The sequence below is a fragment of the Hippoglossus hippoglossus genome, chromosome 1 (genome assembly GCF_009819705.1).
Source record: "Hippoglossus hippoglossus isolate fHipHip1 chromosome 1, fHipHip1.pri, whole genome shotgun sequence".
NCBI lineage: Eukaryota > Metazoa > Chordata > Actinopteri > Pleuronectiformes > Pleuronectidae > Hippoglossus > Hippoglossus hippoglossus.
In genome coordinates, this window is record NC_047151.1 from 27,145,550 (window position 1) to 27,170,417 (window position 24,868).

The 24,868-nt window shown below is 43.7% G+C and overlaps 1 protein-coding gene across 2 annotated transcripts in view; it reads right to left on the reverse strand.

The window, feature by feature from the left end:
- Positions 1-24,868, reverse strand: part of LOC117754674 (protein phosphatase 1 regulatory subunit 29-like) — a 183,356-nt gene that overhangs the window by 62,588 nt on the left and 95,900 nt on the right. For both annotated transcript variants that reach the window (XM_034573885.1, XM_034573795.1), the window contains exon 3: positions 18,590-18,649. The gene's annotated coding sequence lies outside the window, so the exon portion shown is untranslated. The remainder of the gene's footprint in view (positions 1-18,589; positions 18,650-24,868) is intronic.

Here is a 24,868-nt window from a genome sequence, read left to right on the forward strand (position 1 = left end):
GGAAACTGAGACAAGGAGGAAACGAATCCAACACAGTAAGAGCTGATGGAATGAGATTGTTTTGGCTTTTTCAAATGGTTTTCATCAATGTTTGTTTGTATGTTTCCATTACATTTTGAAGTGGATCCAGATCAGGGGCCAGATCCAGGAATTCTTGAGAAATGACAGTGAGAGGCCATTTTTCTATATTTCCCTTTATACCTCAGATTCATGGCTTGTTTAGAGGAATGATATTTATCAGCGTATATAATTATTACAAATAAAGATCTGGATCTAGTGAATTTAAATCTGGTTTCATGGCGTTGGTGAAGGTTCGAGCTCCACTTTGCTGGTTATTGTTTTTTATTAACTTCCCTGATTGTTTGATTCTTTTTTTTAATCTAATAATTTCTTTAGGATGCTGACACTACATTTTTATTCATTATTTGAACCACACTAATATATTTTGCAGGGTCGTGTTTTCATTGCCATTTGTTTGTCCTTCGGCAGGATTACGCAAAACCGACTGAACCGATTGTCTTGAAGGAGGAAACTTTGGTCAGGAAAGACATTTCTGTGTGATTTCAGACAAAGGTTCGGATGCAGGACTTATTATTTAACCACTTAACTCTATGTCTTAAAAAAAATCAGGCATATTTAAAGCCCTGATAAGTTAGTGAAGCTTGTTTGGATTCAGGAGACCGTCGGGCCTCGGTGGAAGTATCTGCTCTGCTCAGTTTATGTGTTGTTTTACTGACTTCTGCCTTGTATGAGCTCCTAGTTTTATTTGACTGCGTGAAGCTCTTTGTGACGTGGGTTTTAAAACGTGCCTCAACAGTAAAGGTTATTATTACTAACCACAGTGCTCGGTTGAAAGCTGCTCTACGTGTTGCCTCGTACGTTTCTGTGCCAGTTGATGTTTTGTGTGTGTACGAGGTTTTCTCACATTCTCTTCAGGCTGCAACACTAAAGATGTATCCGTCCTGTAAGCCGTAGAGAAACACTGAATAAGAGCAGTAAAAATGTACTGATTGAAGAATAGAAATTACGGAGGAGGAGACGTCCACCGAGGACACATCACTTAGCGTCTACCACACAAACTGGTGAAGGGACAGACACTTTCGGCTGTTGAGGATTGGAAATCTCCCATTTTATTTTACATTTGCATTATTCTGAGCCAAGCACATTACCAGAGGCACATTACCCAACCGTGCAGGATATCTCCACCAGGACATGCAGAGCCGGGAGACTTATTTAAATAACAGTCATAAGTCATATCAGGTCTTCAGCTCAGAAGGAGCCTCAGGACTTCAGGTCTCTTCATCACGATGCTGCCAGTGTTCTGCTGACCAGTTTATCACCTCACACGTCCTAATGTCCTATTTTCCACGAGTCTCCTCACATGCCTTTGTGCAGCACATTGAATTTCCCTCGTGTCTGACGTTTTCCTGAGAGTTTCTGGAGGGGCTTGTATGTGAGGACACGAATGTCCAAGTCACTTACTCCGGATATTTTCTCGAAGGTTTCCAAATATCTGAGGATGAAAAAGAGGTGTCGCACATGTAGAAGACGTCGATTTGGATTCGATGGAAGATTCCAGAGCTTTCGGTGATAAGAACTTAAACCGGTGTGGATGTGCTGTAAACACAAACATGTGATTTCCACCTCTCGCCTGAATGGAATTGTCTTCTTCATATGTGAAAGACAAACTCCAGAAAATGTCCGGACCCAGTTGTCTGGACGTTTTCCGGAGTCTGAAAATCAACTTTATCTAGTTCTGATCCAGGATGTTCAAAGTTTTTCCCCTTTCCCGTCACTTGTTTTGGCAGCAACACACTGACAGTCACCTGAAGGACGCTTGTTTAATGTGTTCAAAAGGCTACTTTGAAATATCCCTGAGAAGTGAAAGGTGATTTTCACCAGGGGAAAGATGAGCACAGATGTTTCTTCTTTAACAGCCACATCAATCACCTCAGGACAGAATGGTCACACGTGTCTAAATCCCCCATGGCAGAAAAAAAGAAAAATAATCTGCTGACGGATCATTCCTTCACAGGATGTGTCTTCCCTCTTTTGACAGGAGTTATTGATGCATTAAAACCTCGTTGCTCTGGATCATCATCTGTGGAAATCAGGATGATGTGTATTGCTCATGCACAGGCTGCTGCTGGACGACTGAGCCAGACTTTGGTTAACTCCACTTCGGCTCCACTTCACATATCAGATTTTCCCATTGACCAAATCAGACAATTCTGTACGTGTTCTCTCGTTTGGTGGGTGTGTCTCAGGCTTTGCTCAATCGGCAGTGACGTGTGTATAAACCCTGACGTATAAAAAGGGCAGTGAACACAATGGAAGTTCTCTGCAGCTGCTGCTCGATGTCCCCTCACTCCTCTTCTTCTGCACGGCGAGAAAATGTTATTATTACTTCTCAAATGAAGTCAAATGTGAAATACGCTCCTAGAATTATTTCAAAATAAAACTATTTTATCCCGGCGAATTCTCTGCAGCTTCTTCTTCAGGAAAGAATAATGACTTAGGGAATATCTAGTGATGATCTTGTCCTCGTCTCAGTCAACAGCAGAAGAGATTTAACAGAAGGAGAAAAGTAGTTCCCCGACACTGAGGAGGCAGAGGACGAAACAAGGGTCTACTAACACCACACCGAGCAGCTGGGATTGGTCGATTGCCAGTACTCCCAGTGCGTCACACGCCCCCCGTCCATCAGGCCCAGATGTAAAAGGCTTTGTGTGAGTGCATTAACAGCAGAGTCTGAAGGGAAGTTGACATAACCATATTAAGACATCCTTTTCTGAGCAGGATTACTCTAGTCAGTGCATAATGGCATCCCACTGTGACTAATCTGTCATGCATCTAGGAGAGAAAGGAGAACCTGTCAAGTGACGTCAAACTTTGATAACGAGGGCATGGCCACTTCAATCCTTCTATAACATGAAATGAGATATTCACGACTTGACAGAATACTGAGGCTGAATAAGAGAGGAGGAAGAAATGATGTATAAACAAAGGAAGGACGGGGAGAGGAGAAGGTTTGAAAACGAGTTGAACGAGGTCTTGTGCAGATCAGGTGTGGGAGCAGAGCAGAGGAGAAGAGCAGAATGAGGGAATGAATGATTAAACAGATAGATGGCTGAGTGATGGACCTGACATGTCCCTGCAGGGAGAAGGAGGAAGCGAGGGAGACATCAGGAGAGAGGGAGAAAGAGGCTGTCGAACAAAACGATTGCAGCAGAGGTTTGAGAAGAAAGTAAATGAAGGAAGAAGGGAGGAGCAGGAGAAAAGGAGGAGGAAGGAGTGGAGTGCAATATGAGAAAATGGGAAGTCGAAGATGGAGTGAGAGAAGAGGAAAGGAAAGGAGGAGGAGACAATGAAAACGAAGCAGATGAAGGAAAGGAGGAAAGGAAATAAGAAAAACGTATAATATGTTAAAGGAGAAAAGGGAAGTGAAGAAGAAAAGAAAGGAGAGACGAATAGTGCAGGAAGAGAAAGAAAAGACGGTTAGAGAAGAGGATGACGAAATAAATATAAATGATGATAAGAAGAGAAAGGAATACACGGTAAAAAAAAGAAAAAGCAAAGAGTAAAGAAATATGAGAGGTTAGGTGGAATGAAAAGGGATGAAGATGAAAAAGAAAGGAGGAAGGATGGATAAAATAAGAGAGAAGAAGAGAGAGAGATTGAATATCGATACCATAAAGAGGTGTAAATAACAATAATGAGCCTGTGCAGAAAATGAGATGGAACGACAAGAAGGAAAACGAGGGAAGCGTCGGCTGCCCTGAGCGCGGTGGCAGAGCGGAGAGAAGGTCCCTGACAGAAATTACAGCCTGTGTGACGGAGGAGTTGATCACATGAAAACGAGGGGAGTCAAAACACGGTGACAGACAGGGACGAGGGGGGGACGAGCGGAGTCCACGTCTGACAGGAAGGATGTGTGAAGACAAGCCGACGCAAAGCCAGGATGAGGACGGAAATGAGATGGAAGACAGTGAGATACAGACAGAGAGAGAGAGACAGACAGAGAGAGAGAGCGAGAGAGAGAGAGAGACAGAGAGAGAGCGAGAGAGAGAGAGAGACAGAGAGAGAGCGAGAGACAGAGAGAGAGAGAGAGCGAGAGAGAGACAGACAGAGAGAGAGAGAGAGAGACAGACAGAGAGAGCGAGAGAGAGAGAGACAGAGAGAGAGAGAGAGAGATACAGAGAGAGGGCTGTGTGAGTAATGTTGTTATTCTGCTGCCGTCACCGTAATGAGACTCAGGTTTGTTTTATGGATCATCCTGCATTTTCTCTGTTGGCGCCCGGAGAAGATTGATGGACGCACACGTTCATAAACCCACAAGAATGTCGGTGCAAATTGCAAAAAGGGGGAAACGGCAGACATTCCACTGTGAATAATACTTAGTACAAGAGTGGCAATAAAGCTGGGTCATAATCAATATGATGTCATCTGTGCCGCAGGGCTTTTGTTTCACTGAAGATGACTGAGCTGGTTCCACCGAGGCAGGAGATTTAGACCCGCACCAGCACCAGACGGCAGCACCTGTGTCCGTTGGGTTTACTGGTTTTGGTCTCTGTTCTGGTGAGAATGTTATTACCAAAGTTTCAGCCCATTGGTTTGTTAGCTGCCGTTTTTTAAAGCCTCCATTTTGTCCAGTGCCATCTTGGTTGTTTGGAAACCAGAAGGCACCATCTTTGGAGGACCGGGGGTGGGGCCTAACTGAGAGCTCAAAGACAGTACACGCCCACCCACACCTGTGGCCTGCATCCATTGGACAGTACTGTCTGTCACTCACATGGTGTCCACGCCCCCCCCCCCCATCCAATGCATACAGCACTCTATGGTCTATTTAACTCTAAATGGATCCTAATTTACAAAATGAACATCAGCTGTATTGAAGAAGACTTGAACATTAAATAAATAAATAAAGAATAGAAATATCACTTCCGCATGAGTCTATGTCCATTTTTACAAACAGTCTATGGTTCTTGCCTCAAGTTATTTTGTACTTGATACTTGTAATGTAATTATTCTACTATGCTGTACTTGTACTTTTACATGCATAAAGTTTCCGAACACTTCTTCCACCACTGACACCATAATGCAAGTTGTCAACTCCCATGTTCTACTGGGGAAAATGGATTGTTTTGTCAATAGAGTGGCGAAGATCGATGTAATCTCCATTTCTCAGTGAGGATCATTTCTATGATGTCGCCTGACTCATAAAAACTATCTTTTCCTGCCAGCAGCAAAACAAAAGCCATGTTTGTGGACGTGTCCTCTTGTGGAAGAGATGGACACATTTGCAGTTACAGTGTTTTTATCCACATGTTTATCCCCATGAACCATTAAGACATAAATATATCCCTGTAAGGATGTGAGAATATTCCTCATACACACAATATTAAACATGAGCTAATAGAAACAACATCTTTTCCAGAACCGGGAAACAAACAGCTGTCTCCTCCCTTGAGGTCAAGGAAATGAGAACTTGTAGCAGCTGTGAAGATTATTCTTCTTCTATATGATGTGAAACCCAGTCCGGTAATTTCCTGTCAGAATCTGGTGAAAAGCAACACATGTTGACAAGGTGCCTGACACCTGAGGCTATTATTTCAAAGCTAAAATAGTTAACTCAGAACCAGACACATCTTTATTTAAAGGACAAGAAGTAAAAGTCACCAGTAATTTGTAGACTTTGATTATAAGTTGAGAAGCTTGTAGTTTATTCGACATTGTTGGCGTCAGCCGCTGATATTCAGGGGACACATCCACGATTATGCTCGTCAATTAATCACTTGAGTAATTTGTTCTGTTTTAATCTGTCACTTTACTGTGACCTTTAATTACCTTCTTATCAAAGTGATTCTGTTACGGCTTCATTGTGCTTCATCTGGTGTATTGATGGTTTTGTAACGTGCTCGTTGTTATTACAGTCGGAGACAAATGAAAAGAAAAACTGATTTGATTTAGAGCATTTGAGAACTTGTTTGAAAAATGTACTCAGCAGGTGTTTGGAAGGAGTATTGCTGTTTTTATATATAACATCCAGAGAAAGTGATGTGTGTGTTTGTGTTTTCTTTAAATAGATGAAGAATGTAAACGTAGATTAAAGTCAACTGAAGCAAATGACAAAGAGCAGGGGCGGGGGGGGGGGTGGACGGAGGTAGTGGGGGTTCTCCACCGGAGTTATTACAGCAGACGAAGGCAAACACCCGGCGAGGAGGATGGAGAGACGGTGGCGAGGGATGAAGAAGAGGTCACCATTCACTTCACTTCTACTGGATTTGGCTCCAAACTCTGTTTATCCCTGAGACTCCAAAAGGGTTTTATGGACTCGGTGAACTCTCCCTTTAACTTTTTCATAAATGTCGTGATGTGGACACGTCCCAAACACTTGACTCTACATCCCTGTAAGCATTGGTCCTGTTTGAAACACTGGGTGGTGTCATGAGCCAGGTTTCAACCATTTATGTAGATTTATTTATTTTTGTAATAAATTTGTAATAAATGTGATACTAAAACCAGCATTCGTGTATTTCATCAAATTCAAGTCGTATTATTAAGTTTACAATTAAAAAAAACAAATTAAAGTCTCTTTAAAATGGACAATTTCTGAGATTTCTAGACGAACATGAATCACTGCATGTTTTTTTTAACCCTCTGCCTGCAGATGACTAAGAGGATGTAATTAAAATCACATGTTTTAATACACAGACGCTGCTCTGCTGCCTCGGGGCATTCAGAATCTGCTGCATGTTGCATAGAGGCAGAAACACACACACAGAATATGTGTCAAAACCTGGTGTTTGGGGAGTGAACCCACGCAGCAGCTGAACGTCATCGCCGTCATGTTTCAGTCAGTCAACTTATAGAGAATCGATTCGTACATGGAGAGAGTCCCAGGCCCCCGGCAGGAAAACAATAACAGTACATTTAATTTGTGTATTAGTTTTATATTTAAGAAATGCAGCTCAATAAGAAGCCAAGCAGAGAGGAGGGAGTCACGATAATAACTTTGCACAGAGGAGAAAATGGACGGAGCCGGCGGGTTGATGCCGAGGTGGAGGTACAGGGCTAATGAAATGTCATGTGGGCAGCCGCGCTTTCAGGTGAGCTGACGGCTTGAGTACAAAAGGGAGAGTCGGGTTTTAAAAAGTACAGAACTCGAAGGGACTGAGGCGACGGACGGACTTTGCAGGATTTGCGTCATCTTTGCTGTTCAGGGTTTTTCTGATGGAGAGAAACAGGAGGTAACACGTGTTTAAATCTCCTAAAACTGTCACGGCCACATTATGGGGACGTGTCTTCCATATGGAAAAGTCCTCATGATGTAAATCATTTAAGTTTAAGGTAAAGACTCGTTTTAGGTAAGGTTAGGTTTACGTTTAGCTAATAGGTTAGGTCTAGGTTAAAACTAGATTTGGGTTAAGTAAGAAATAAGTAGGAACATCGTTAAAGCAAGGTAGGGTTATGGTCTTATTAAAAATGTTGAAGTTTAAGGTTGGGTCAGGTTTAAGTTAGGTTAAGGTTAGATTAGTTCTAGTTTAGGTTAAGGTTAAGGTTAGATTTTGGTTAACTTAGTTTAGGTTAGGTCTAGGTTCAGATAAGGTTAGATCTATGTTAAGATTAAGTTTAGAGTAAGTAAGGTAACATTAGTTTTAGGTTAGGTTTTGGTGAGGATAGGTTAAGATTCAGTTAAGGTTGGATTGTCAAGGTTGGTCAAGGTTAGGTCGAGCTTCATGTTAAGGTCAGGGTTGGTCAAGTTTAACTCTGGTTCAAGGTTAGAGTAAGTTAATGTAAAGTCCTCTGAAGTAAATGACTGTGTGTGTGTGTGTGTGTGTGTGTGTGTGTGTGTGTGTGTGTGTGTGTGTGTGTGTGTGTTAGAGTGCACAGGTTGCAGCCTCCCTCCCACGTGTTAGCATACATGTGATGCTTGTGGGCGGTGCTATTCCCAGTATGGGAACACTGGGTGTCCAGTATGGGCTCCATACAGGAGTGACTCGCCCACTTTTAAAATGACTTAGTCACATCAATACACGGAAACACAACACACTCTCCTCCCTCCCTCCCTCACTGGTGCATGAACATCTCTGGAGATGAAGAGGAGGGTCAGAGTGAGGGAAGGAGAGATAAATAAGGGGGGGGGGGGGGGGGCAGAGGGGAAGAAAGGGAGAAACAAGGCTTCATCTCTCCCGCTCGTTGCTGTTTTTAATATTTAAACCAAACATGGAGTTTCTTGTGTCATTCCGGCCCTAATGTGTCTCCAAGACATCAGCTCCTGACTCATCACTCTTTTATTATGTTGTGTCCTTGTGTCTCCACCTCCCTTCTCCTTCTGTCTGTCACTTCTTCTCACCTTCAACTCCCTCTTACTCTCTCCACTTCTTTATTTTCCTTCCTTTTACTTTTTAGGAACCTTTCAGTTTACCAGTAAATTCAAATGGTAAATGTTCTGTATTTATGTGCTGTTTTAGTTTGAAACTTCTGCATTTTAGTCTGGATGGAAACTAATACTTTTGTATTTCTGATAAAAGATCCTGAACAGATTTAAAAGAAAGTTGGTGGAAAGACCGGGACGTGGGCCAAGAAGGATCCATTTCAATTTCCATCTATTTCCCAGCGGATAATTCATAAATCTTAATAAAAACAGACACATTCAGAGTGATGTGTTTTATGAGTGTGTGCAACTTGGTGCAGCTTGACTGAATTTCAGGAGGTGTTGGGAGTTCACGGAGGTACGAGCTCTAAAGAGAGTGGAGAGAATATCCTGGATCCACCAAAACCAACATTTAACGGCTCCTTCACCCAGTAAGCAAACAAACACACCAGTTACCGACCAATTCATTTATCTCTGACCTCCTCCCTCAGTCATTATAATGTCACACTGCTTCTTATTTGCATGGTTATTTGATAGGAAACATAAAGGTTGTTTCCAGTGCTTTCACTTTCTGGTGTATTTATAGCTTGTTTTGTTGCTGCAGTGCCGGTTTACACTGTGATGAATGTTGTTAAATTGCTTTAGCATCTTCTGAGCATCGCTCGCTCATTGACCTCATGGTCGCCGCTTTATTAAGATGGAGGGAATCCATTTAGATAGAAACACACACACACACACACACACACACACACACACACAGAATTACACAAAAATAGGCGTCTCTCTGATCACTAGAAACCGTGCTGGGAATACAAATGTCAACACAATACACACAAAGGAATATACATACACTCCAACACATGTAATTAGCACGCACACTTCAAAGTTGGTTTGTGGTCGCACATGCATTCACAAAAACACACAAGTCACACACACACATTTTCAGCAGTTAGGACAATGCATGGAATCAACTCAAAGAATCAAACACACACAGACTCACACAAACAGGGACATATATACTTATTGGCGAATACACTCACAGGCACACAGGCACACAGGCACACACACACACACACACACACACACACACACACACACACAATTCATGAATCCCTGCAGCAGAATAAGAACACATTTAAAATGCATCATTTATCACCAGTGGAAACACACACACACACACACATCCGATGATGCCATTGGGAGCTCTGTATTTAACATCGGTATCACGTTAATAATTCTTCACACACACACACACACACACACACACACACACACACACACACACACACACACACACACACACACACACACACACACACAGAGAGAGAACATGTGTAGCCGCGCCGATGGGAGCTCTGCATGTAACGTCTCTATTACCTCGCAGCAGCATTATTCTGTTTTGCACACGGCGCCCTGTCTAATCCGGTTAGGCGCGTCGCGGCAGACGTTTCTCTTTGAGCAAACAGCACAAGTTTAAACAGCCACACAAAGGCCCCGCCACGACGGGGATTAGGCACTTTTAACCATTTACGGGATTACGGGTGGTATTGAACGCAGCCCTCCCTGAAGACACAAAGCCACCGGGGGTTTGGTTCCTCTACTGTTTGTAATTGAAAGCTGAGCGATCGCTTGTAGCGCGTCATTATGCCTCCACTGAACATCTGTGAGCGTTTGCTTTTGATGCAAATGACACAGTGGAAATGGAATATTGTCAGAAACAAGAAGCGAAGCCCCGCGGAGAGAACAAGCAGCGATTTGGAAAGTAATCCTCGGATACAAGCGGCTTCCTGTCATTCTTGTTTATTCCTGACCCGTCACTGTTGTTTGTCTTTCATCTGCCGGCATCTGTTTATCTGTTGGACTGCAAGATGCCAGTGGCGACCCTGGATCACGGATGGATAGGCTGTGGTGAATAGTGTCAATAAACCATATGAGGGCTACTTCAAAGTGGCAGGTCTTTGGCTTCAACTTGTCTTTACGAAGCAAATGTTGATTTTACAACGTGAAGGCTAAAGAATAATAACTCTACACATGCTTCTCTTTGACCGTTTGACATGTATGACGTCCGCTAGTAAACTGAAGGTTTGATTTACAGCACAAAGGAAGTGCCTCCGTCCCTGTGCAGCCAGAGAGGACAGGCAGTAAAAGAGAAAGGATGGACCGGTGGCAAAGAGGGAGCGTGAGACCTCTGAAGGTTCAAGACCGACAATGGGTTGGCGTCCTCCCAGTGGGCAACAAGACCTGAGTGGTAATCAGTCGATCAGTAACTCCAACAGTAAAACCACTTGGAAACACAAGAGGGGTCGAAAAGTTGTCTGTTACCAATGTGATCATCAACAGACTAACTAGACCTCTATCGTTTCACTGACACGTGCTTTTTCTCTCGAGCACAATGTGTGTTCAAGGCCCAGTTTACACAACAGTATACTTTAAGCTGTGGCCTCGGGAGGTACAGCGGGTCATCCACCAGCACGAAGGTCCGGTGGTTCAAACCCCGGGACTCCAGGGTAGAGATATGCAAATAGATGGATGAAGTCATTTTAATTCTTTCTCAAACTCAGCACATCACGAATGACAGAGCTCCACTGGTGTCATCTAACAAATATTAGATTTTTAGCAAGTGAAGCAAAGGCCGTTATGATTTTATGACAATTTCTCAAAAGAGCCGACATTATCAAGTCAACGCTGACGGTTTTTACAAGCACAGCTTTTACATGTTGGTATTTTCCTGCCCTTGAAATGTGTCATTTCCTCTGTGTTGAGTGACTGTGAGATGTTTCTGCTCTTTCTCTGCCGGCCCTGGATCAGCGAGGCATAAATAGGAGCCAACATTTGAACACTGCATTTGAATTTCTAACCAGGTACACGTCGTTAATTTAAACATCTAAGTTTAACTTCCTCATCTTGTTGAGGTCAAATCATGTTTCCCTCTGGTAGCTCACTGCAGTACAGGTCAAAACAAACCCACCTCCTCCATGTTAGCAGCTGGGACATGGACCAAACAATGTAATCTCAAATAAATCTTTCTTACAGCCAGTTTCTCTCATTTTAGGCAGTTCTCATTACACTGAGGTGTGTTTCAGTGTTTTGTCAAATGTTTGGTTTTAGTTATTGGATGCTATAAAATCAAGGTTTTGATTGACAGCTGAGACGGAGTAACGATTGGTAGAGATGGTGTGTTGGCTTCATTGTTGGTCTAAACCAAGAGAAACTAAAGTTGTTGAAAAAGCAAGTACATTTGATTAAAACATTATAAAACTGGGAGTGGAAAGCTCCATGCAAATCAGGGAGCCATGTTTCCATGTTGGTGAAGTCGGGTTCTTTTTAATGGCTTGTCACTCGAGACTGGCTGCAAGAAAAATGATTTATCACCACAGCCTCAGCTGCTCGTAGCAAAAAGTATATATGCTCAGATGAGCCCTTACAAAAGACCTGCACTCCTCAAGCCTTCCTGGTTCTGTTTCTGGTGTTTTCAGCAAATCCACCTTCACTCAGTGGAAAGTAAATGGAAAACACATTTTCCGGGAATGTGATTCTATTGTCACGGTCGACGGCTTTAACTGACAAGACGTTCTCCAGTGAGAGTGAAGCAGCAGAGCCCTCCCTCCAAATCGTTATCCAATAGTAAATGTGTCATTAGTAAATTAGCAATGTGGTTGATTGATATTGTAATAGGCTGATCAATATCCCTGCATTCCCCTCAGGTTACTGATGCACAGACCGCAGCACCGGCCAAGTTTCCTTCTCTCTCTCTCTCCACCTCCCGCTAACTCTCGCCCTCTGCTTTCTTTTTATTAAGCTATTTCTCATTTTGCTGACTACATTACTGTCGTATCTCTCCCACAATGCCCCTGCTCTGCTGCTGTCACGCCCAGGGCTCCGAGTTCAGACTGAAGTACATCTACCTGGTATGAAACGGAAAAACACAGACATAAACGATTCAAATCTCCCAATGCGCTGACTGAAAGTGCTCGAATAAAATGGACGGATTCACGAAAAGGAGACAAATAAATCGCAAGACAACGCCTCCGAACACGGGGGAAGATACGACAAACATCACACATGTGACAAATACGGGAAATAAGGAGGTGATTTAGAAAATAAAAAGCCCGAAGGGGGGACTGCCTGAAAGACGACATCAATGTGCTGCTGCTCAAACTGTTCTCTTCTGGTGTTTTAGAACACTATATATAGAAACTGCATGTCATCGGGACGAGATTTGAGAGTTCAGTATTTTCATGATGACAGGAGGCGTAACCCTCAGCAGGACGACAGTCGCTTTGTCTGGGGCAGTAACGAGCTTCTTAATGGATTTAACACAACTTTCTGAAAAGGTCCAAATGACACCACACGTTTTTTTTTGCAAGGAGATTATATTATATACCCCTTTGTTTGTTTGTTGTTTGTTTGTTTGTTTGTTTGTTGTTTTGTCGGCCGGATTACGCAAAAAGATCGACGTTATTTCCACAGAACTTTGGGATTTTGTTGTCCTATTTTGTTTTTAGATGCAAAACAACGGTCGTCCTCCATGTTTGTTTGCTTTGCATCACGCGAGTTTCTGCGAGATCCCAAGTGTCTGGAAAAAAGGAAAATCTCAACCATCTGGTCTTTGCATTGTCATGACCAAAAGATTAATATTTCATATGGTTGTGGTTTTATTTATCTAGTCTCCCACATCTTTAAATCAGTCATTCTGATTCCTGATTGTTTCCGGAAACGACAACGAGCCAAAGTCCAGTTGATCGCAGACAAACGTACACTTCTTCACAACATCATATAAATAAACATAAACAAATCGCTCTAGCAGCTCGTTCATATTCAAACATTATGATTTCTAACCCTGTGATTCTGCCATTTTCTTCTCCTCCTCTCAAGAAACAAGCCGATCATTATAGTGTCATAATGGATGCGACTTCCCATTGGCTAGAATCCTATTGTTTTCTACAGCGATATCTGACATGTGATGTGTTTTTCTCGTGAAGTGCAGCGAGGGGAAGAGCGGCCATTGTTCGTCTCGACAGTCGATGGGTTCAGGATGTAAATGAGCTGCAGAGCGGCACAGAGGTCCTCACAGGGAACAGGGGGCGAGCATTTCCTGCCTCGAGTCCTCTTCACATCAACAACTCACACACACGAGATAACGGGAAGAACAAAAGCTCGCCGTGGCAACCGCATCGCAAACAGCCGCAGCGTGAAGTGGAATACATGCAAGGATATTAGGAAGATATATGCAGCCATGTTGTTGATGTGTGTGCACGGGGGGAGAGAGCGAGGAGGAAGAGGAAGAAGAACTTGAAGACCCAACCCCCCCCCCACGCAGAGACATATTTCAGAGCAGCTTCCTCGTAGTGTTTCACGTACACACACTCACACTCACACACTCACACACACACACACACACACACTACCAATCTAGTAAATGACTGCTCAGCGCGTGGTGGCATACAAACTGTCTTCTCAGCTTTGCCATCACCTCCCACACACAAACACACACACACACACACACACACACACACACCAGGCGCGCACACACACACACACACACAGAACACAACGATGAATTACAAGCAGACCATTTGCGTTTGGTTTTTTTTTGAATTCACAATCAGACAAATATCAAAACATTACACTCGATTTATTCTGACGTCCTGAAGTCGACAGCTGTCACATGAAGTGTTCACATCAGTTTGTGTTGCATCTCGGGGCTGTGATCAGTGTCGTTACCCTGGACTCACATTGTGTTTACAGTGAGCGTACAACACCTCATAGCAACACTTCCCTAAAGGCGGGGGGGGGGGGGGGGGGGGGTTTTCCACAGTCCTCACATGGATATGTTCTGCACCTGCGTCTTATTATTCACCTAAAGGAGGGAGAGTTACTGAATGACTATTTACAGTATGAGACGTATGAAAGTGTAAAATATGAGAATTTTAACAGCTCAGTTTCAATTCTCACGTTTATGAATTGATTATTGATGTGATACGGATGCTTCCAGCTTCAGATGTGCAACATTTGTGTTTTCCATTCATGTCAGGTGCATTGTTTGTATTTTTGCAGAAGACAGATAGTTAAATACACTCAGCTGTCAGTTTATTAGGAACACTTCGATAAAACCAAAGCAGCCAACAGTCCAAACGTTTTGGAAGATGCAAAATGTATTGAATTATACAAATATTGATTTGAATGGAGTGTACAATAAAGCAGGAACATCTGTACGACTGCCGTTTACCAGGAATTTTAACGCACAACAGTCTTGAATATTTTTACTCATAAAGATGCGAAAAAAACCCAGTCTATCCTTGAGGCGGGTGAGGTTGTGGGGAACTGATATTTATGATATTTTAAAATCCGTACCTGGTGGATTTAAATGTGGTGGGGACTGTTGGGGTGTGCGCTCTATAGAGACATTTCATATAGAGTCAAAGCCAGAATGTTGCTTTGTGAGTAAACAGAATCCATTTCTCCCGTCAGGCTTTTGTTTTAGCAACAAACCAACAGGCAAACACACCTTTACCAGGTCTGGAGGATTCGACGTCTGCTCAGAGACGCTGCTGAATCTGAGCTGATGATCAAATGTTTGTCTTATTTCTTTATATATGAAAACTCAATCTCAAACTAATTAATCCTCAACGTTCCCTTTGCTTTGCAGCAGTTAGTCTCCGGCGGTGGCGTTCCTGCTGAGGCAGCACCTTCAACAATCTGAGTATTCCTGCTCCACATGAGCCTCAGAAAACATTTTATCTTGCTCGCAGCAGTAGGTGTGAGCGCACGGTTAATGTGCCCAATTTACTGCATTTCCTACAATCCCCTTGTTAGCAGAGGAGTCGGGTCGAGTTATGTAACTTTGCAACACTTTTCAGCAGCTTTTGACTTCACAAGCTCTCCTCAATCCCCATCGCTGCTGCTCGCTCCTCCGCTCGCTCCTCATCCCTTTATCCCCCTCTGCCTCGCTCCGTGTCCCTCACATTTGTTCTCCATCTCTGGCTCTTTCAAGTCATCCTCAGCCTCCCTCCCTCTCTCTCTCTCCTCCCTCCCTCCCTCCCTCCCTCCACCGTGGCGTCACGCCTCATTGCGGCCACAAATCTTTCACGGCTCTGCTCCTTCTTGACTCTCCTCCACCGCCTCTCCCTCTCGCAGCAGCTTTTTTGTTGCATCTCCTTCATCTTCCTCCCCTCTAATCTCCATCCATCGTCCCCTCTCTCCCCCGCTCGGTTCAGAGGTTGCACACTATAGACTATATAAATTTTCCCCAACGATGAGAGGGCGGACAGTCGAATCCTCTCAGTGTCTTAACCCTTTCTTCTGCCTCCATCTCCACCTGCCGTGTTCCACCTCTGTCTTTTTTATCACTGGGGTGTAGCAGCTGTAAAACTGATATTCATCACGTGGAACTGCAGATGTATAGACTTTACAGACTGTTAATATATATATATGACTTTCAACATGTTCCCTAAATGATTTGAGATTTCTGCACGTGGACGCTGGTGCCTGCTGCAGAAGTTCAACTTTCAGTTTCCTGGACAGTCTCTCTAATGGCCCATTACCAAATTAAAGCGACTGCATGTTTAGCTGATGAGAATTGTATTCAAGGAGCTTTTACAGTCTACCACAGCAAATTCAGTAATTGGAAGCAAAAGGACTTTATGTTTCGAAGTAAAACGAGGCCAGGAACTTTTTGTGGTAAAATGAGTTTTGCACAAACTGGCTTTTTTTTATGGGGAAGTGCATAATTAATAAAAGGAAGTAGAAGCCGCACTGTAAAAAAATACACTTCAGCTATAAATCATGACAGCTACTTTGTTTCCCTGAAGTTGTTTTAAACTTTGCAACAACAGTTTATTGCAAAATCTCACCAGCGGATGTTAAAACAAGAATCTAATTGATTAGACTTTCTAAAATTTCATCTGAATCACAACTGCTTCCCTGTAAATGACGCTCTCTTTGGAAACTTCTCCCTCTTCCCCCCTCCCCCCCCACTTCCCCTCCCCCCCCCCGTCTTCTCGGCTGGTTTCATTATGTGCCGAGGTCCGTCGGCTTTTTGATCGCCCATCTCTTCCCTTCCATCAGTCTCCCCATCGTCCTCAGTCCCATTTTCCATTTCCCCCCGTACATTTGGAAAGCGTCACTCACCATCAGATCTCATGTCCTCAACCCGCTCGCTCTGATTCTCCAAGATGTCTCCTGCTTCTCTAAAGAAATGTGCCCTGGAGGTTTCCACTTCACAAATCACACTTGATGTCCACTCTCTCTCTCTGTGTGAAAACATCCGTAAAGTTTTTACCATCCTCTCCAGGTTAACTTTTCCGTCTAAAACACACATACACAGTCTCTGCTTTTCCCTCCCATCAAGCTCACGCTGCCTCTTCCATTTCTCCCACTACAGTTCCGTCAATTTATCCTCATGTTCGTCTTCCCCCCTCCGTCTCTGTCCGTCTCAGCGGCTGTGGTTAAGGCGGCCCACACCACTTCATTAGCCAAAGAGTGCTGCTGCATACATTTACACTTCAAACACGACACAGAGAGGGGGGGGGACAAGGGAGAGAGCGATCGGCCGAGAGGAAGCCACGACTACAAAGGAAGAATAAAGAGTAAAAGTCTGCGAGACAAAACAAGTTAGAGAACAGGAGGAGACAGTTAGGACGGCGCGTGGGAGAGAGAGCGATGGTCTAAGGGATGGCAAGAATTCATAGGCGAGTGGAGGAGGGATGATGGAGAGAGTGGAACGGAGAGAAGGGGTGAGGAAAGCTGTAAATTGGCTGGAGGAGGGAACGGATGGGTGATCGACTCACGAGAAGAGCTGGAGAAAAACCACACGTCTCCGAAAGCAGTTGAGGACCAGGAACGATAAAACCAAACCAGAATCCCTCACACGGTTATAACGCTCATCTTTTTCCCCATTTAAAACGTCATGAGAATACTGCACAACCTCACAGGCCATTAGGGTTAATAGTGATTTGTTAATAGTGTAATGATCTCGTTTGGTTTGTTTCAGGCCGTTTTAAGTTTTCCATCAATACGACGCTGGCGATGCTCTGTAGCGTCAAGAAAACTGCTCCGGATAATTACACACCTCGCTGCCCAAATCCCACTTTACCCGGTGGATATTAGCAAGATTGTTACTCCTCCGCAGCACACGGCACACACTGCATCTGCGGGGGTCTGATAGGTTTGCTGATTAATTCCAGGAATCGGTGATTAAGTTGCCAGTTGGTTGGATATCTAACTTCCAAACACCATCTCTGTACAAGCTGTTTAAAAGGAAAAAGAACGCCGCGCTTACTATGGATTTGAGTTCCCCCCCAACATACAGCTTGGAAATACTTTGCGGAATACAACATTTGGCAAGTTGACGCCTCCCCACCTCCAACCACACTCAGTGCTCAGGCTTGGCATGGCGTCCACATACATGGATTCCTCTCTGCATGTTATGGAAGACCAATTAAATATCTTACTTTAGGTTTCTTGATGTTAAAAAAAAAAACCCTGAAGAGAGAAACTCCTGACAGCCAAAGGATGTCTAAGTTGACCCGATGCTTCTGTAATAACTGCATCCTCCTCTTCAACTAAACTCAAAAGCAGGAGCTCTCTTAATTAGTGGGATAATTACAGATCCAGGCAGCAGGCCAATGATACATTAAGTAGATTCAGCGAGTCGTATCCAAATGATCAAGCGAAGAAGAGTGTGCCTGTCATAATTTTTATTTGGTTTCAAAACTTCCAGACTGAGCAAACTTTTTATATCCAGCAACTGAAATTAACGCACCGTGGTTGAATTCCTCCGCCAGCCAGTGAAGTTTCAGTCCACAAAAATGTTTTTTCCGAGACTCATACGACCACAGAAATCAATTTTAAGAAAATAGTTTATTCCGTTAGTCTGAGTGAATATTTGTACCAAATTTGAAAAGCTTCTCTCGAGACATTCTTAAGATAACATGTTCACAAGGCCACAGTGACCTTGACCTCCACATTCTAATCAGGACATGCTCGAGTACCAGAAAATGTTTGTGACCATGACTTTACCTTTGGCCACCAACATCCAATCAGATCATCTTTGAGTCCAAGTAAATGTTTGTGCCAAGAAATTCCCTCAAAGCATTTTTGAGATATCAGAGTGACAACCTGAAAACATCATCAGGCCTCTGTCGCATAAAAGAAACACAACTGTAGAAACAACCATTTGTAGCCATGAACTTTGTTTGTGTTCGACTTTACCTGTGTGCACACGAGCACCTGGATCTGCACCTGACCACCAGCAAATCAAGCACTGACCACCTGCAACAAGAAAAGAGAAAACAATCAGTGAGTGAGCAGCGCTGAACCAACAGGTCCTGAGTTTGGACATAAACAAGTGGGTCAAGGTCCACGAAAGAACAGGCTGCAAATTTGATTCAAAAAGATCTTAAAAGTTTGACTCTAGACTTTATTCTGCACAATGATGTACGTTTCCTCCTCTCATCAAAGATTGGAAGGGAGGATGACTGCAGACGTACAGAGGGAGGATGGATAGTTCACTGTCGGGGGTTATCTGAGGAGACAGTTGAAAAAGACTGGCCGGAGAAGTGGCTCTAAAACTACAAGTCCTAAAACTCCCATGAGTCATTTACCGAGACCAGGGTTTATTTGTCCGAGGACAAAGTCAACCCCTGCACAGAAATGTGTATTGAAAAGATTATTCTTTTCCGTGTTTCTTTGCTTTAGTGTTTTATATTGGTTTTGGGTGTGGATGTGAAATATCTGCAAAGTTAAAACTCTGTGGTAAAGAAATCTGCTCTTCACAGAAACGACTAAAACACCTCGTCAGTGTCGATACTTCAGCACGATCGTGAAGTCATGTGACATTTGTATAAATGGTGAAGCAAGAACAGAGGACGACATTTCATGCGCTAGAAGTAATTGACCAATCACGAGAGAGTGGGCTTTATCGGGAGGGGGGGGAGGCTTAAAGAGACAGGAGCAAGTGTCTCAGACAGAGGCTGAAAGGAGGAGCTGCAGCAACGGACCGTCTGAGGTAAGCAAAGTGTTTTCTGAACATTAGAGCATGTGAACATTATAAAAACATCACCCAAATTAGAATTCTGAACCCGAACACGAGCAGAATATGTCTGCGTTGATACTTTTGCCGGCAGCAGCAGTCGCAGTCTTATTCAGAGTAACGAACATGAGGAAGTACAAGTTGGTAAATTGAGCGACTTTATGACTTCACTTTGGGCCACTGCCCAACTGCCCACAGGTTGAACACCAGCTGGTAATAAAAAGAAAGGAATATCAGTGTCTCTTCCATTTGCTCAAAGCCGGTGCAGCTGCTCATTAGAAAATGATAGAAAGCAATGGCTGTGCTGGGAAACCTCTACATACACGTGTGTTGGAGACATTTATTTGAGGGAACAGTGTTTTCTTTCCACTTCCATTATGCAGGCTGGTCTTTTCTGTCCTGATTAAGAACTTCCAGCCTTCTGTTTGCCGTGTGACTGCTTTAGTGCCCCTTTGTTTACGTGGGCACTTGAGGACAACGTCTTCAAACAGATCTGCAGAGTCACCACCAGAGAACCACAAGGCAGTTTGGATAAAAGGAAATTAAATCTGACATCAGAGAGTGACTCGTTCCACCATAAAGCTGAAATCTGGACCCCTGTGTTCTTACCTGCTTGTAAAACTCAGTCACACTTTGCTTGGGTTACAAGGAAATGGAATCAGATTGAGTTCGATCCCCGTCTGGCTGCAAAAATGTCAAAGCAGGCAGAATGACAGGTTAACAAACCTCTGCACCGTAAATGACTTGTGAGTCCACATGACCTTTGTGTACAGGCCTTGATTTGATGGCTGCGCTGCACAGACCCACACCGACACCGCGCCGGAGCTGTGGACACGGCTTTTCACTCCGTCAATTCTACACGTGAAGCAGAATATGCTGATGGGCTGAGTGGCAGGAAATCAAAACGCTTCACGTGCCAACAGGGAGTCGTCAGCGTGGATTCGTGTACAAGCAGCGATCTGGTGATTTCCAGGTTCAGAGAGAACGAGGTCAGCAGGAAATTAGGTTTAGAGATTTTTAGATATTAACCATGTTCTTTAAATTAATATGAAACATTGAAATGTAGTTAAAACGATAGATTTTTTGCACAACTACAAGTGGTTGAGTTTTAACATTTTTCCGGCCACATTAATGATTACTGGAGTTTCCTGTTGTGAGTAAACAGGAACTGAAAATGCTAAAGAGTTCTGTCTTTGTTAAAAGTTCCATGTGTTACTTGTGACGCTGCATAAGCTTTACTGCACATTGCCTCTGGACGTGGGTTTCAACTTCCCATGACCACGGTCTTCTGACTGATTCAATGTTATTTAAAGTCTAAGAATTACCCATCACCTCCACCTGCAAGTTGTCACCTGTTTGTATTTGTTTGCAGGACTATGCAAAAAAAACAAGCGGAGGAAAGCTCGCAAGCTTCAGGCAGCCGACTCGAGCTGCGCAGCTTAAATCACGTGACGCCTCCTTCTCCACAACCCTATGACACACACCCTCCCTGGTTGGCAGTCGATTTAAGCTGCAGAAATTTCCCATCAGTCCCTTTGCTTGCCCCCCCGCTGCTGCTGCTGCTGCTGCATCAGAATCGCGGCTGTTTGATTCAGCCCCTCCACCTGTGGGATTATATGTTTGTGATAGTATCTGGGGCAGTGATGAAGTCGGAGCCAAACGCAAACATTTCAAACGGGAGTTTTCTGACTGAACGAAACCGTTTTTCCACCAATTTCAGTCAGAACCGCTTTCGTAAAAATGTATTTGATTTTAATAATTGCAGTAAGTTATATTTGTGGCTCTGTTCTTGTACGTGGGAACTCGACATTATCAGACCACTTCAATCATGTGGTTGGTCTTGGAGGAGGTTTGAACTCCACTGGGCACCAGTCTACATCATTATTCAGCTAATAACAATAATTATATTTGAAGTTAAGGACGTGTTGCTTTGACAGAAGATTGATTTTAAGCCTAAGCTTTAAAGAATCCATCATGTTACATTATCCATGTATGAAGTGGACACGTCTGTTGCTCTCCCTTTGACGATCCTGCACGAGATGTGCTCGATAGTGAACTGAGGTGGTTTCCCAAACCAAACTGATCAAAACTCGGTACTCCATCATATTTGTATTGAATTCCACATGACTTGGAGCTCTCCTGTATCAGTCGAGCTTATCACTCGCCTGTGTAATTCGTCCCATTAGGATTCTGTCCCTGTAATCCCCCAACTATCATCACAGGTGGATGCTTCCTTCCATTTTTCACACAGAAACTAGATAAGAAGTTTGGGAGCGCCTCATCTCTATTTTCAAACACTCCCCTGCCTCCTAAGTGCCGCGGTGAACAATCAAGATTTCTCCTCGGATAGCATCACCCCAGGACGGATTTATCTCGATTACCATCCAAACGCTTGTTTTTTCTAATGGGAGCTGGAATTAATTTTTATCTCCCCGTGGAGAGAGGAGCAGAGGCAGGCAGGCAGCGCAGGTTGGCTGGCGACGGATTGGAAAAACTAAATCCTCCGGGACCGAGATGAAGGGGGAAGATGGTGACAGGTAGGGAGAAGAGACAGAGACTAAAAGGGAGACATAGGAAAACAGAAAGCGATTGAGATGGGTGACGGAGATTAGAGGGCAACAATCAGAGAGGCCGGCCGAGCGAGGAGCCATTCTTTTAAATTGTGTTTTACTATTTTTCTGTGTGCCTCCATTGTGCTTCCTCCCCTCGCCCTGAGCGATGCGGTGTCTCGTAGCGTGACTCTCTCTCCAGAGCCTTCACATAAAGACTGTTTTGATCATATCTGACAGAACAGCTTGCTCTCCACCTAAACCTACACCTGCCATCATCCGTCTCTCTCTCTCTCTCGCGCACTCCTCGATGTCTCTCGCTCACCTCGCTCTCATTAAACATCTTTCCAGCACAACTTTCATCACTTTACTTGCCACAATGCTCCGTTTCCTGCCAATTTACCGTCTCTCGCACCACCTCCATCGCTTCTGCCTCGCTCTCAGTCGAGTGTGTGTTTGTGTAGATCTGTGCAGTGTTTGAATGTGCACTGGATTTAATGTGATTCCCGTCTGCTGCGCTGACATTAAACGAGATTATACTCAAATTCAGAAAGACATTAACAGATGGGTGCGGAATTGTTTGTTGTTTTCACATCACCTCGGTCCTTCTCCGTCTATTCTTTCTATTAAACATCATCTCCCCAACTCTGTCTCCATCCGTCTTCCTGCCGCTCTTGATCACGTTTTCATTCCATTTTAGAAACATTCAGATCTTTTTATGTTTGAAGCATAAATAGAGAGAAAAAAAAAAAACCTAAATACACAAGTAAAGAGCTTTGTTCTCTTTCGTTTCTTGATCTCAATTCTTCATCCTGTCTCCTCGAAGTGATGATTCTGAACAACTCAACTGCAGCAAATATCAGTTTGGATCGTGTTCAGAGGCAAAGTATTTTTGGAATGAATAAAGTTCTGCGGTTATCGACACCAGCAGAGTCACTGAGGCTCCGTCCTCGGCTCAGGCCACAGTGTTCTACCGGAGCCGGAGATAAAAGTAACCGAGCCTGACCTGAACCCAGCAATTCGTTTTTTGCGTCCGTAAACAACCAGAGCCCGATGTTTTCCCTGATTACAGGCATGTGCAGTGTGAAGATGGATGGATGGATGGATGGATGGATGGATGGATGGAGGGGCCAACAAAAGCAGACCCAAGCATCATTTAAAAAATGTGTGTGAACCCGATCAGTTTGGTCCCAGTGGGCAGGGATCCACGCCACGTTTACACCTGGTGTCCACACTACTTTCACTTTTCATAATAATAATAATAAAACCTGTCAAACGCAGTTTTCTGTCTGGATCTGTGACGTCGGGCCTCCAGGAGCCACACTGGTTTTCATCATAGCTTCTAATCAGAGGCTGATTTACACCTGACGTCGCAGATGAACTAAACCAACAGCAGCTAAGGTTGTCACTGATTTCCCTGTGGGGGTTAAACTTGGGGCTCCACTGTTCACTGCCACTAGATGAAGCCTAAACACTCCTCGGGCCATAAATAATGCAGCGTCTGTTTGTCTTCCTGCCATTGACACGCGGGTCAAAGGTCAATGACGACCACCAGGTTTCACCAGGATGACAAAGATCCACACGAACTGAACAATCGGAGGTCGATAGCAGGAAAACCCAGAGCGGCTCATCAACAACCTGATCTCAATAATATTTACTTACAATCAGGAAGCTGCATTGTTGAAAAACCACTTCATACATCACCTGTGAGCGGAGGATCCATATATGTGAGACCATTACTGCTCCGAGACAATGATCTTTAAAATTATCTAACAACATGTCGGTGTGAGGAATTAAAAATCTTTAAATCAGTTGTTCCTAATGCCTCATGTGTCGGAACTCTACCGAGAACATGTCACTTATTTAGTCAATATTAGACAGTGTGTTAACTTGTGAGACCAGAAGTCACACGAGGCCAAAGGATTTTCCACTGGTACAAACACAGTAGTTTTAAGTACTAAAACAGATGATACCTTGAACTTTGCTGAATGAAAAAGTAGCTTTATAATATTACCAATTATATAACTTGAGTGTTTCAATCACCAGAAATGTTTACATATCTTATTATGGACAATAGATTATGGACATATCTATTGGACAATAGATTTATACACAAAATACTTCCATAGACCTATAATTAGACAATGATTATTACTTAATGTATGACAGCGTATAAGAAAACAAATAGGTGATCATGTGATGGGAGTTATTTGGGATTCAAGTCACAGATATGAGAACAATATTTAATTTGAGAACAAAGTGATATTAAGTAAGTCAATTTGAGACTTTCAGTTCAGAGAATATCTGTTTTTATTTCCTTAAATCTCAGAGAATATTAAAAGATTTCCCACAAGCCTTTTTCCTCAGAATATGATCGTTTCTCTGGCTCTTTTTTAACCTCTAACAGCATTAATATGCCGCCGCAGTTCTTATTAAGAAACAACTTCCTCTTTAATTCACCCGGTGTTAATTAACTGTTATGTATAAATATTACATGTTGCAGCTCTTGTTCTGAGCAGCTTTGTTGGAGCAGTTAAGTTTCTTGAGGCCATCTCAGTGTTTCCCTGCTGCCGAGCAAGCTTTTCATGTCGGTTACAATCCCGCATCTTTACTCTGCCGCCCAGAATCCTCGCAGCTCGGTGGTTTGCTGCTTCTCTGAGAACATATGTCGTCGGTGCTCTGGGTGAATTGGCCCACGATGCCGTGTGTGCAGCCATTTTCAGATGGAAACTGTGTTCCAGACCGGGCGAGCTGGCTGCTGCTGCTGGGAGAGACGGGACCTGACTCTCTGACCTGGCTCCATCTGCCACCTCCTGGATCAACGGAACCACCGACACACCTTGGCCCCAGAAGCTCAGATGATGGAAGCAAAGTTTGTATTGAATGACGGTGTACTGAAGTTACAAGATG